Source organism: Arachis hypogaea, chromosome 16 (assembly GCF_003086295.3).
Source record: "Arachis hypogaea cultivar Tifrunner chromosome 16, arahy.Tifrunner.gnm2.J5K5, whole genome shotgun sequence".
Taxonomy (NCBI): domain Eukaryota; kingdom Viridiplantae; phylum Streptophyta; class Magnoliopsida; order Fabales; family Fabaceae; genus Arachis; species Arachis hypogaea.
The window spans coordinates 128617359-128633342 of NC_092051.1; positions in this window are offsets into that span (position 1 = coordinate 128617359).

Consider the following 15984-nt stretch of genomic DNA (forward strand, 5'->3'; position numbering starts at 1 on the left):
ATTGATATTCAATTTGTAAAATATGAAGATCAACTTGCTTATATATTTACAAACCACTATCTGAAGATAGGTTTTGCAAGTTGACAACTGCCTTGGATATCATTTATGTTGATCATTGAATTAATTTGATGTTATTGCTCTCTGGTTGTTTTTGTCTCTCAGGTTAACAGGAGACAAATCTGGACAGATGATGAATCCCTCTAGATTTCCTGGATATATGGCTGACTGTTGGTACTTTTAAATTAATATGGGTCAAAGCTGAATCTTGTTGGTAGTCCATTGTATTTCTTTAACACTACCATTGGGCCCAAAAGATGAAGTTCTTTTTTATAAAGTGGGCCTCATTGTTTTAATCATAAATTCAAAATACTTGCTTTTAGGGTTCTCCACCAAGTCAAATCAAGTTCAGTTTTTCAAAATTTTTTGACTTGTCTTTTCAACTGCTTGCTTGCATATATTTTCAAAGTCATTTATTTTTGAAACACATTTTTATTTTTTTTAAATATCTTTTTGTGTTTTCAAAATACAAACATTTATAGCAGTTACCAAAAGAAAAGTGCTCATCTTCTCATCCAACCTCTATTAACTCTCAAAAACTGCATTCATTAATCATTTATAAAGATGAAAAAGAAGGTAGATACATGAAGAGGCACTGGTATTTATCGCACTCCACGGAACCCTCCACCAAAAGGTCAAGCTCACACCCACATTCACATACACTCTCATTCCTCTCATGTTCCCAAAACCATGGCGCGAACCAGGATAATTTTTTGTCATCCATCAACGGCACCACCAAAGGATAGGAACTCCAGGGCTAACGCCGCCAATGGAAAGAAGCCCATAACAGAAGAAGAACCACCCTTGTTTCCTCCTCCACATTCTTCATCTCGTCCACAAAGACGTTCTAAACCGTTGAGTAGAGCAACCAAAGGTAACCGTAGACCCTTTCTTAATTCTGTGAAAAAACCTGCAAACTTTGATCCTGTTGGGTTCAAATCTCACTTTGGTAACCTTACAGACTCTCATTTTGATCCTCTTCAATTTTCTTCCAGCATGAATTTTGAATTTCATAGAGCTATAGTATCTAACCGTACTTTGTGCTCAACCTATGTGGCTGATTTAAAGGCTCTGGCTAAAAAGAGGATAAATTTTGTTGAAAATATTATTTATATGGACTGAAAAGATCCTTTTGAAATCAAAAAGTCAGTTTACTCAGATTTAGTTCGAGAATTTTATGCCAACATGTACTACCATGAAGAATATGTTCACTCTTATGTTAAGGGCCGTGAAATTTATTTGAACTAAGAATCTATTGGTGAAGCCCTAAATTAATATGATGTTGGTGTCTACCTATTTGGTAAGTGGAATGATTTGGGCATATCACACAAGGATGTTTTGGCCAACATATATGAGAACATATCTCTCATGGATGATGTAACTCCTAACCACAGAGTTTTAGGTCCTATTAAAGCCCAATTGCACCGTATTATTACCCATATTCTCTTGTCACAAAGCGGTTCTTATCAACGGGTCATTCTTTGCGACACCTTGGTTCTCTATGCCATTGTCAACAAAACTAAAATTCCATTTGTATATCTGATGATGCATCATATGTATGACTATATCTAAAGTGATAAATGTTTCATTACCATATGGCATATTTTTTACTTATTTTTTGAGTATTTTAGTGTTAATCTGAACAATGAGACACAAGAGAATAAAACTCCATCTCTTAAAGGTGGTGGTGCAATCAAACAAACAAAGGGAGATGGCAACAAAGCTGCTAGAGACATGGTTATGGAAGAAGAAGATGAAAATATCCCTCCTCCATCAGCTGCTGGTATATCAACTTCCAACAAATACTTAATAAATGGTATTGTCAAAGATGTTTTGCAAGAACTTGTAAATCTTACCAAGCACATGATCAATTCAAGTCAACAAACTAGGAGACTTGCAATTCAAAATAAAAATTCTTTGAGGAATTCTCAAAGTCGAGTTGAAGTACTTCTAAAGTACATTGAATCATTGGAAGATGACTAAATGTTGTCTGAACATGAAGAAGAAAAAATCTTGGGAACCGAGGATGAGAAATCTAATGTCTAGCTCCTTGTCACTACTACTGATTATGAAAGACTATTTTTTTGCTGTTTCAATTATGTTACTTTGATACTTTTAGTTTATTTTGAATAACTGTAATAGTGACTTATAGAAATTTAACTTGAACTGATACGCTTCTTGATGCCTAACAAACTTTTATGCAGGAAATACTACACCTCCTTAATAATAAAAGGGGGAGTTGAGTATGAAAAATGAATTAGTAGATTATTTAATTCATGAGCTATTGGTGCTGCATATTGTTCATACTGCTTGCACTCTGATTGAGATATTTGATTAAATTATTTTTTATTATTATTTTGATTGATATTTGATTTATGATTAGTTGATGCTAAATTGTGATTTTTTTTAAGATTGATAGTTTATAATATCTTCTAAAAAATAAATTATCATGCTAGTTCAATTGGTTTGATTGGTAGATATGGATGTTCGAATTGTTTTAGATAATTGGCATTATTTGTGAGTATATATTTTTGCATGAAAAATGTTGCTTGAATGATTATCGCAGGTTGAAAAAAAGCTAACATTCAAGGGGAGCCACCAGAATAAAAGAAAGGGAGAGTTCAACTTGAAGATTGAATAATCAAAGGGAAGTTCATGAACATCTTCTCATTTCTTTTATTTACAATTTATTTTACAATGTTTGTCACTAAAGGAGAGATGGATGAATTTAAGAAAATAATAACAATTATTGGATGATGACTAAACATTATTGTTTTGGGTTAAAAGCCAAAATTAGGTGTATGATTTATTTGTTCATTGTGCAGAAAATCATAGAAATCAAAATAGGCCCAATAACAAGCTAATTAGGCACAATAGAGGTTCAGGCCTATAAGCATTCATTTACTCACTAATGGCCTAAGGAAATAGTTGCTGCTCACAAACCATACCAACACATTTCTATCTGAACCAAAGTAATTGTAACCGAACTAAGTCCCTTTCTTCTTTCTTCTTTACCCACATGATTACTTTCAAGAATAAACAAGAAATGTTAGCTTTGATTAGGGCTCAAATCAAGAAGAAAAAATGGTTACCAAAATCAAGAAATAAAAGATAAAGAAGAAAAAATTCAATTGCTAGGGCTCAAAAGTAAAGATCACATTCGAAGGTGATTCAAAAAATCATTCCATATATGTGCTTTATTGATATCTTGTTGAAGATGCTTTCCTCCCATAAGCATCGAACTGGTAACTTCAAGATATTGGAGGTTATAAAGCTCTGCTACAAATCAAGAGTCAAGAATCAAATTTGGAGCCAAAATATTGATGAATGGCTCAAATTCTTGAAGAAATTTGAAAAAGGAAGAAAGAGAAGTGGTTAGGTAAGAATGCATGTAAGCTTTATTCACTGCTACTGTCTCATCTCTCTTCTGCGCTGCTGTTGCTGTATTTGGGGAAGAAGAAGTCAATTGTTTAAGCTAAGTTTCAAGCTTTAAAAGCTTTACTCCTCTATTAAAGGGATAAACGATCAGAGATTGATTCAAAGAGTGAGCACACAAGTTTGGATCTTCATAGCTTTCAAACTAACCCTTCTTCTCCTTCAGAATTTTTTATTAAATTTTCTGTTCTTCAGTATTCATCTTTCTTCGTTTCTTTTCAATGAAAAAAGGCTATAAGTGAGGAATCAGAAAAAACTATTGAGAGAAAAAGCTAAGAGATTTATAAGAAAAAGTAAAAAAATTATGTCAAAACTCTTTTGTATATTTTTCTGTTTTGTACACATGATCTTGAGGGAATTTCTTTGCTAAGTTGGGTAAGCACTTAATAGTTGCAAGTCCAGGAAGTGAACCTAGCTAACTCTAGCTTAGGTAGAAGCTTAGTTTGTCCCAGATAAGATTGGGTTGAATCCTAAAAAAATTAGTGATTATAATCTTTGAGAAAGATAGTGAAAATTCCTCCATTGTTGTGGAGAAGACTAAACGTAGGTCACATTGCACAAGGTGGTTGAACTAGGATACTGGTTGTATGATTGATAAACCACTATTTTATGGTTTATCTTGTGCTCAATTGAGTGATTTTTATCAATTCTTTACCCATTTATTCATACTATTTGCATGGTTTTACATTCTCCTTCCTGATTTTGTGCTATGATTGAAAACATGCTTCTTTGGCCTTTAAATTGCTTATTATTAATCCTCTCTTATTACCATTAGATACCTTGATATGTGTGTTTAGTGATTTCAGAGATTATAGGGCAGGAATGGCTCAGAGGATGGAAAGGAAGCATGCAAAAGTGGAAGGAATACAAGAAGTTGAAGAAACTGCAAAGCTGTCGGCTTGACCCTCTCGCACTAAAACGGTCATAACTTGAGCTACATAGATTCAAACGACGCGGTTCTAGTTGCATTGGAAAGCTAACGTCCGAGGCTTCGATTTGATATATAATAAGCCATAGTTGCCTTGACGCTAGGTGACGCGAACGCGCGCTCCACGCGAATACATCGCAGTTCCGAAAATCAGCGTGGCAGATTTCTTCTCCAGCGATTTCTGGGCTGTTTTCGACCTAGTTTTTGGCCCAAAAAATACATATTAGAGGCTATAAAGTGGGAGAATCCATTCCTTCATAATCATCAGCTCATAATTCATAATTTTTAGTTTTAGATGTAGTTTATAGAGAGAGAGGTTCTCTCATCTCTCTTAGGATTTAGGATTAGTATTTCTCTTAATTTTAGGATTACTTCTCTTCAAGTACAGGTTCAATGTTCCTCTTATTTATTTTCTACTTTTATTATATACCTTTAATTATTATTTATCTTTTCAATTTGGCTTATGCTACATTCATGTTATGATTTTCTTAATTAATATTATTTGAGGTATTTCAGTTTATGATTGTTTTATTCTATTTATGAATGCTTTTAATTTAATTTAGATATTTTCTTCCTTTTGGCTTTGGTTAAGTAATTGGTAACACTTGAGTTGTTAAACTTAGCAGTGGTTGAAATTGGCAGATTCCTAATTGATCTAGATCGCTCTAAAACTAGTCTTCCCACAGGGATTGACTAGGACTTGAGGATCAAGCTAATTAGTCCACTTGACTTAACTAAGTGGGATTAAAATCCAATTCTCATTACACCTGATAAGGATAACTAGGATAGAAATTCCAAATTCTTATACATTGCCAAGAGATTTTATTATTATTAATTTATTTTTTTTATCATTTAAATTACTTGCTCCTTATTTCAAAAACCCCCAATTTACAAGACTCATAATCAATAATAAGAACACCTCCCTGTAATTCCTTGAGAAGACGATCCGAGGTTAAATACTTCGGTTATCAATTTCAAAGGGGTTTGTTACTTGTGACAACCAAAATGTTTGTGAGAAAGGAATTCTTCTCGATCTAGAAGCTATACTTACAACGGGAGTTTATCTGCGAAAATTCTAGATCGCGCGAGAGTTTCGTTCTTCAATGATTTTCTCTTCTTTACTCTTCTTCTTTTTTCTTTCGATATGAGACAAAATAAAAGTGTCTCCTACATTGTCCATATCACAGAAGTCACATCTGTTCAAAAGTAATGAGTTGCTCTATTCCAGAATATATCGTGAAGAGACAAAATAAAATTGTCTCCTGAAATTTCAACTTGACAGACTTAACAACAACTAAGTTTTAAATCCAGTCAAAAACAAATAGCAAAAAAAAGTAAAAAATGAAGTTCATAGATTCAACCCTCTTCTCTAAGTCATTCACAAACCTTCACTGCATTACTAGAACTAATGAGTATTTATACATTAAGAGCTATACATAACAGAATCTATATTTGGTAAGCCCAACTATTAGGAAAACTAGGCAGTTATAACAGAATTTGTTTTGCTAATAGATTTTGATTTCTCATCTCTCCTTTTAGCCATTAATATTTAAAAGTGTGGGTTAAATTATGTTATTAGATTACTAAACTAAAAGAATTGGGTTGATGGGTAAAAGTAATGACTAAAAATAATAAATTCTGATGAATCTTTAGAATTTTTCATTCTATAATTCAAAAAATTGGATTGATTGACTCGATTGAGTTAATTGAAAGTTTGACATTTTTTGTTTGGACCTTTATTTAAAGTTTTGTTGTTAGTTGAGATTTTAGAGAGTAACAAAAACACAAATATACTTAAAAATTTTGATTAATGCACAAACTTAGGGTGGCAGCATGCATCCTACTCGCGAGTATTCAATTCGACTCAACCTAGTTGGGTAGGGTTGCCAACTCAATTCGCAGCGGGTAAGGTTAAGTACGGAGCGTGTTTTCAAGTGGGTCAGGTAGAGTGCAGGTTAAGTCCCAACCCTACTCAACCAATCCGCACTTTATATATGTATATACTATATACTTATATAAAAATATGTTTTAAGTGGGTGTTTGAACCAAGAACTTCTCACTTTGTGCAAAAAAATTTTAACCACTGAGTCAAGGTCATCAATTTAAAAATTAATGCGTCTTTTTTGTATAAAAGGTAGTTTTATTTTAATAATGTATAAATACAAAATTATATCAAATAGAATGCTCATAGACTTACATTGATTTTATTTATGTTTGTGTTATTAATTTTAGTAAAGACTTTTATATAGAATTGAATATTTCATGTTTTATGTTGTTTATAGGATGATTGTGTTGAATTTTTAATTTGCATACTTATCAAGTTATATAATAATATTGTATTTTTTTTATAACCCCACAAATAGGGTTAAATACCTGCAGATTAAGAATGGGTAGGATTATGGTTGAGATATTCTCAACTCGCAAGTAGAATAGAGTTGAATTTATATAAAAAATTTATAGAATTAAGGTTGGGTCTAAACCCTACCCGATCCATTGCCACTCCTACACAAACTAGTGGAACGTATATGATTAATGCACAAAAGAGATTAAAAACTTTGTAGTATAAAAAACAAATCCTTAATAATTTTTTGGAAGATAATAAAAAATCAATTTAAATAAGTTAAAAATTATCTTATTCAAATAATTATATAATTTTAAATATAATAAATATATAACTATAAATATTATATATATAAAATTATAAATATTAAATTAAATTAAATAATTTTAGTTATTTTATTATTATTACTGATTTTTAGTTAATAAAAAATTATTGTTTAAATTTTTACATTAGAAATACTAACTTCATTTCCTTCTCCTTCATCTCCCCCTCAAAAATCTCAATAATTTTTCTATTATTCCCTCAATCAAGTTCACAAAGAAATCCTTGATTTTTGAAACAACAAACTTCATTGGCAAACCATTATGTTGTGCTTAGTTTTATTTATTACATTGGTACCTATAATTTCGATGAAATTATTATTAGATTTATATTTTTTTTAAATAGATTCTTATACTGTTTTTAATTTTATAATTAGATTTTTGTCAGTATAAAAAATGCTACAATTAATAAAATATTTTTTATAAATTAAAAATATTCATAATTAAAAATTTAATTAGATTTTTGACTATTATATTTTTTTAAAAAAATATTCTATCAATTTTAATTTTTTATACAAAAATAATTTATTTATGAAATTAAAAATAATATAAAAATTTAATTAAAAAATATAAAAATTTAGTTATAAATTTAATGAAATTATAACTATCAATTGAATAATTATTAAAACTTTATGAAATAATAATGGAACATGATTGATACATAGAATAGATCCACCAAGTGCTAAGTACGTATGACTATGGAAGCAAGTAAGTTGGTGCTGACTTTGTTTTGTTTCCCACGTTGCTTCCGCGGGGAACCCCATTTCCCGCGCGTGCATTCCTCTCCACTTCTAAACGAGTGTATATATGTGGACCACATTTTTCTTTATTTTATTTTATCTTTTTCTGTACAAATATAATTTCCTTAATCAAATTGAAAAGAGAGTGGACACTAGAGATCATAATAGTAGAGATACATAATAATAATAATAATAATAATAATAATAATAATAATAATAATAATAATAATAATAATAAGTTAGTTTAAATACCTAAGTTGCAAACAAACAAAAAGTGGAAAAGATAAATGATAAAAGGGAGAACCTATAACACTAGAAGAGAAACGGAGCGGCAGTACTTTGGCCGATTTGTGGCGGTTTTGAACCGCCACCACAATATAGGACACTAGCAAATTAAGAATCACCATTTACAAGGGCGTGGAGATTATATTTTGCGGCGATTTTTAAAAATCGCTGGCATAACTGCTGCAATTTACATATTTTATGTCGGTTGGACTAGCGACAGTTTCGAACTGCCGCTATGTGACTAAGGATATTTCTTTCCTAAATTTGCGACGCTTCTTAACCGCCGCTATTTATTGCCGTGATTTTTTTTACCATTATATTTGCGACGGTTTTCAACCGCCGCCATATGTGAAGCGCGCTATTTATTGTTGATATTTTTTTAAAATATAATATTTTAATTTGTTTTTTTTTAATTATCTGGGGATAATTTTTTTGATTATTTTTTAATTTTATAAATCTTATTAATTTTTTCTAAAAATATAAATTGAGGTCAATAATTCATGAAAATTTAAATGCCAAACAAACTAACATATTTATATTAACATCAATAAAGTATTTTATTAGTCACCAAAAAAAAGTATTTTACTAATTAATAAAGTTGCATAGTCAACTTAAACAAAACATATACTTCAAATAAAATTTCACACAACTCCTAATTTCTATTTTCTGCCTTGTCCATCCAAAGAATTTATTGTGCATAGTGGCAGCTCTCCACCATGCTGTTGAATCAGATAAGTTAGTACACTCTTTATTACCTGTCTCTTCATCTTCTCTGCTGCTACTTCATCCTCCATTACCTTCCTTTTCAATTTTTCTGCTGCTACTTCATCCTCCACTGCCTTCTTTCTCAATTTCTCGATTGTCACCTCCGCCTGTAGTTCAAATAGCATCTTTTGGGCCTCCTCTACTTGAGCTCCATCTATCGACGACTGAGAATTCGGACGGAAGAGTTAACTTGGTGTCGGTTCAAAACCTACGCTACGCACTCTACCTGAGTACTCTTTTCTGAGAGCTTGGACAAGAGAATCATTTTCAAACAATATTTTCGTAGATCTATCAGGCTTCTCAATCTTAGATATTTTATCCTATAGACGTAAATAAGCATATATAATCACACTAGGAATAGAGCATACTCAACACATTTTTATAATTAAATCCAACATGTTACAACATAAAGGATTAAAAGTAAGTACCCACACCAATCCTCCGAGCTTCTTTGTGTTTTAAGATCTATATTTCTCCTATATCATTCTCCTGTAGTTCTGACTGTGACAATACAGTTTATACCATAATCGTGTTAAATCCAAATAAAGAAGATGTAGTCCAAAATATATCTCAAAAATAATTTATCATTTTTTGGTATATCACATATTTGAATAAAATAGCATTTAAAATTATCTAAATACAACAAATAAAAATTAGTTGTAATATTTGGGTGTTGCATTTACTTTATGTAAACCATCTAAAAGCGATTTAAAAATTTATATATAAGAACATTTTTAATGTTAGTTTCGATTTCAATTTTATTTTGGATATTTATGGAACCATTTGTCATAAATAGTGATATAAAATTGAAAGTGAAACATTGTCCTTCCAATACCTAGCTAGTTTTAATTCAATTATAATTTTATATTTTTAATTATTTTGTTAATATAATTATACGAGTGGTAAAATTTTATTAGTTCTCCATTAAAGTGATACCGTATTAGGAAGGTGATATCGGTTTCATTTCATCAATTAACTCCAATACATATTTCAATTCTAAATCAATTTACTTCTTAAAAGTATTAAAAGTGATACTCTAAAAATACTCCATTGAAAAATGCTCTAAACTGCTATATGCCATCGCGAATTACATTTGAGTAGAAATGACCATAAACCGCTATGATTCATAGTCACCGCGGTTTATGAATAAGAAAATACAACAAGAAAAATTCTATATATTTTATTTTAAAATAGTACTTTATCCTATTTAAAAATTATTTTTAAACATATTATGTGTATATCAAAATCAACTATTATACATTTTTGTATAAATACATATGTAGTTTAATTTATTTTTAGTGTATATTTATATTTTAATATATATTATAATATATTAATGACTGATTTTAGTATATATATTTAATATAAAATTATTTTTATGACCTGTTAACAATTCAAATGATTATATTAGAAAATGTATAACATATTTTTCTTTTATTTATTATAAGCTAAACTTTGTCCGACTACTTTGTGATCTCCAAATTACATCTAAAAGAAAAAAAGTTATTTATTTATAGGAGATAATAACATCATTCTTATTTTAATAATATCATTTAATTTTTTTTACAAATTCATACAAAATATAATACAAAAAATCATATAAAAGATGATATTATAAAAAATAAGAATGAATTGATCATGATTTTCTTTACACATATAATTTTAAATGAATGATAGGTAGATGGTGAGTATGCTAACTGTAATTTTGAATACTAACAAAAATAGGATGCATTTTATTACATGCCTGCCAGCCAACTTTAATTGTGTTGAGATCATTTCCAAAAGAGTCGGAGATGATTCACATTTGTGACCAGCTGAATTCATATTGATTTGTCACTTTTGGTTGTATTGGAATTGATTTTAGGATAATCAGATAGTATTATTTTTCAAATCTTTTATATAAGTAAATTACCCATAAAATGATTCCACTGTCTATTGGGATTAGTAATGGGAGTAGTTGCAACGGGTAGGTACTTGATCAAAACAAAGGTGGTCTCGTTCATTGAAATTCTACTTTTTGGTGAATCCTTTGGAAAATAACATAACAATGGCAGAAGAGGTTGTTTTGTTAGACACATGTGCAAGCATATTTGGTATGAGGGTGAGTATTAATACAGCTTTATTCATAAACCACGAGTTTTTTTTTTTTTTTTTGTGTGTATTTTCTTTTTCATAAATCGCCATGGATCACAGCGATTTATAGCTAATATATATTTGCTCAAACGTAATTCAAGAAGGCATATAGTGTTTAAATGTACATTTTTAAACCATTTTTAGTTGTAGCGATTTACATATAATAAATACATGGCCCAAATATAACTAATTATCATTTGTTGCATTTTGATAAATTTAAATATCATTTTATTAAATATATGATTTATCCATTTCTTTTGATAGTAATATTTTTTTTTTAAAATAAAAAAAGTTTGGTAGGAAATAATAAGGTCAAATTAAGCCCATGGATTGTTAAAGGATTTGGATCCTATTGTTTTCAAATAGTAAAAGGCTGCTTTGTGCCGTGTTCTTCTTTTTATTTTAGATTAACCATCAAATGGTATATTATATTTAATCGTTTATTTTGAGGATTTTTATTATATTTAATATTTCATTATTATTGATCAATTTGAATAATTTGATATAACGATAAGGTATCATTCTTTTGATTCTCGTAATCGTTGTACCTTATCAAGTTAAATTGAGTCAAAAGTTATAATGATATATAATAATCAAAAATGCTATTTGTACATCAAAATCAATTATTAAAATCAGCCACTAATATATTTGTGTATAAATATATGTGTGGTTTAATTTATTTTTAACGTGTATTTGTCTTTCAATATATATTTTATATTGGTAGCTGACTTTGGTGATAACTTTGGTAGCTAATTTTGGTGTATACGTAGCATAACTCTATAATAATATAATAGCAGACATGAAGACGTGTTTTATTTGGTCCATGCAATAAGAATGGTAATCTTGCAAATTGGAATAAATGGTTGGTTGAAGGTCATGTAATGAAGACCCTACTTATTATGTAAGCTTATGAAATGTGGTCATGGACATGTATGTAACACATTACACACGTTTGGCGCTTTTGTAACTTCTTGTACATTTCACATCACCATGAACCATTATCCGTGAAAACTGAAAACTATATAAAATATATAAAGGATAAAATGACACACATGCCATTTTAAAAAGCTACATATAATGAGTATAGTTGGGTGAAATAAGTTTGAATATTAGATATTAGTATTAGAAATATTATAAATAGAAGTATTAGAGAGGAAAAAGAGGAGATACTTTAAAATATCTTATAACAATTATCTATCTGAATTACTCATTCTTCTCAACTTTCTTTTTCTTAAGGAACTATATATCTTCTTTTTTACTCCTAATTTTGTTTTACATCCTTACACTACATCAGTTTATAATTTTTTGATAAATTTATATTTTAATACAACAATTGAATTATAATCATCTATCTATCATAAAAATTATTTATTTCAAAATTACTTAAGAAAATTAGATATCAACAAAAATTTATAATCTAACAATTCAAATTCATTTTTTGTTGTTGTTTAAGAAACCAGGTCGAGCCTCCTTTGAAATAGCCATCAGGGGCCCACTCTAGGAAATATTATTGATCAAATATGCGAATTTAGTACAACTAACTATGGTGTTAACAATATTTTTTTTGTTCTAAACTTTCATATTACCATCAATTTTAACATATAAAAGATGGTGAAAGTTGCAGTACTCCTGTGTTTTTTTTTTTAAGTTAGGAGTGAGACTCGAACTCGTAACCTTTAGGTGAGTATAGAAAAATTATGTCATTTGAGTTATAACTCATTGGCACAGTACTCCTGTATAAAATGTGAAGTAAATTACATTTGCATTTTTGCCCTATAATTATCGGTCCATGTGTTATGTTAAATATTATGAAATTGACCTAGGTCAAGTTTTCTTTTCATTTTAATTTCAACCACTTCATGTGGGGAAAAAAAGGATGAAGAAAAGTGCGGATCGGAGGAGGTGGTGTCCATGGCACATTTAATGAAAGGGACTTGGGTTCAAAGAAGATGATTGTGATGGAGCCAACGACCAAGAGCATGGTGTTAGAGAGGATTATGATGGAGCCGGTGGCGATGTCGTCACAATAATTTAGCACCATTTCTATTTTAGATTGAATTTTGATGATTAAGTATAAATATAATTCAAATTCTTTATGTAATATTATCTAACGTTTGTTCAAGTATTTAAATATGTTATGGAATATTTTTTTCTAAGTAATCAAAACAAACTAGAAAAATTAAACATGAAAAGAACTACGCAACACTCGCATAACCTCAGAAATGATCATGAAGTATTTTGTCTATCTCAAAAGCAGTTACGTTAAATTATCATACCTCAAAAATGGTTTCAGTCACGTTCTTACATTTTATGATTACTAAATGGGAAAAAAGGCTAACCTAAAAAAATGTAAACCCATAAAAAATGATGTGTTTTGCCTCATATATATATATATATATATATATATATATATATATATATATATATATATATATATATATATATATATATATATAGAGTTAGTGACAAAATTAAAGTTTGAAAATCGAACAAATCATCGAATCCATATAATTAGAGGTTTAAAAATTCAAATGAGATTTAACTCGAGTAAAACTAGATATAATAAAATATATAATTATTTTTTTAATTTATTATTTTAAACCAATTAATTACTAAAAAACTTATAATTTGACTAGACCATTATGGACCAATTTTCATAACCATGGGCGAAACAAAAGCAACAGCAGTACACTTTTCACATGAAGAAGAGCTTTGAAGTAAAGAAGGATTGCAGAGTAGTTCGTTGAGGGAGTTAATTAAATTAAAGCCACCGATCGATGCTGATTTTTTGTTGGTGTTTGTAGCTATCGTTTATGGCGGTAATGTTGTTTAATTTATTCAACTTAGCATATATTTGCCTGGATAGTATGGTGGACGCATTGGTAATGTTAGCGAAAGAAAAAAAAATCCAGTAACAATTTATTTTATTTAATATTTATTTATTGTTATAATAATTAATAAATATTAAATAAAATAAATTATGATTAATTTCGGCTTATTATTTTTATTATTAAATATTTTTGTATTATTAATAGATTAGATTATCCACTTTTGTCGTTGATTGCTTATTTAATTTGTGTTGAACTAATATGTGTTTGAAGGACATTAATAAATTTGTTTTATGTTTTTCTATTAATATATAATATATATATTAAAAATTTAAATTATATATTTTTTTTTAAGATACATGCTAGTTAAATTTATTTAGTTTTAGTAACCCTTTTGCTAACTTTAGGAAGCTTGCTTGGTCTAAGCATATATGGTCGGTTAGGCGTAGAAATACTGCTTACAGCGAGGGAGAAATAATTGCATATTTAAAGTATTTAGGTTATTATACTTTATTTATTTATTAGATTGTTGTCTTGTTAATTTTAGATGTATAATTTTGTGATTTTATATATGTAATTTTGAGAATTTAGATGCATATTTTAAGAAGTATACAATATTTATAAGATTAGATGCTTAAGGATTCTGCACCAGAACACTGAAAAAGATAAATAATTTAATGAGAAATTTTGAAAATCAGTAATTTTTTGTATTTTGACTATTATTTAATTAATAAAAATATTAAATTATTTTTAATAAATAAATTTTATTAATTTATATATATAAATTTTAAAAAATATAAATATAAACGATGTTAATTTATATATACAAACTCTAAAAATATATATATAAATTATATATTTTTTATATATAAATTTTTTATAAATATAAATATAAATTATTATTAATTAAATATTAATTTAAAATAATAATATTTACTAGTCATATATATCGTTTACTCTAATTTAATTAATGTTGTGCGAAAACCTTCATTATTGTTAGTTGATTTTTGGGCGAGAATGCATTATTAGTTTATTACTCTAACAGGACAGGAGCTTAGGTTATGCAGAGTAAAGGCGAAATAAGGAAGTGATCACTAGTCGTAAGATACAAACATTTATTATTTAATTTAGGTCGATCTAATAATTAACTTAATAATTTATTTAAATAAATATTAAAAATTTAAATTTGATATTTACAATAATAAATAATTTATTAGTTAATAACAAACTTTTAATATAAATAGAATTTAAAATCATAGTAAATTAATTTTTAATCTATTAGTCTAAAAAATATCATAAAAAAATATAAGCATTTATTTTGCAAAATATTTAATGAAAACAAGAAATTATTAGTGTCTATTAAGATGTATTTCATATATTTTTTTAGATAAGTAATCAAATATTAAAAGTAAAATATTATTTTAGTCTCTAATATTTAGGCTAAATTTTAATTTGATCCATAACGTTTTAAACATTCTATTTTAATCTCTAATAATTTTAAATAAATTCAATATTGTCCTACATTTAAATTTAATATGAATAATTAATGAAGTGAATGATGTGAATGTTAACAACTTTTTTAGTTAAGTTATATCTTTTTATTTTTGCGTATTAGAGAAACATAAGCAAAAACTTTATAACATTTTTTTATTCTCCTTTTCGTATAAAATCTCAAATCCTAACAATCAATCATATTAACGCTCCAAAATCTATGAAAGATCATTTATGTTGGTGATCGTTAGAGGAGTGATTTCACTTACTACTGAAATCGAATGTTATTATTCCTTTAATATGTTAAGTGTTCGTGTCAAATTTAATAGTAGGACAATATTGAACCTATTTGAAATTTTTTAGGGTAAAGTACTAAATTGGTCCTCTACGTTTGGGTCTAATCCTGTTTTGATCCCTAAGGTTTAAAATGTCCTATTTGAATCCAAAAAATTTTCATTTAGTTTCAATGTAGTCCTGCCATAAAGTCAATGTTAAATAATTAACGTCACTATTCCACCAAACCTTAATATCCTTCCCTGAATAAGAGGTACAAACTCAAGAGGCACAGAATCAGCAGTGGATGCATCACCGCGAGCCACTGACCTTGGTTCAAGCACATGGACAACATCATTGAAAACTCGCTTTTTGCAAAAAAAAAAAA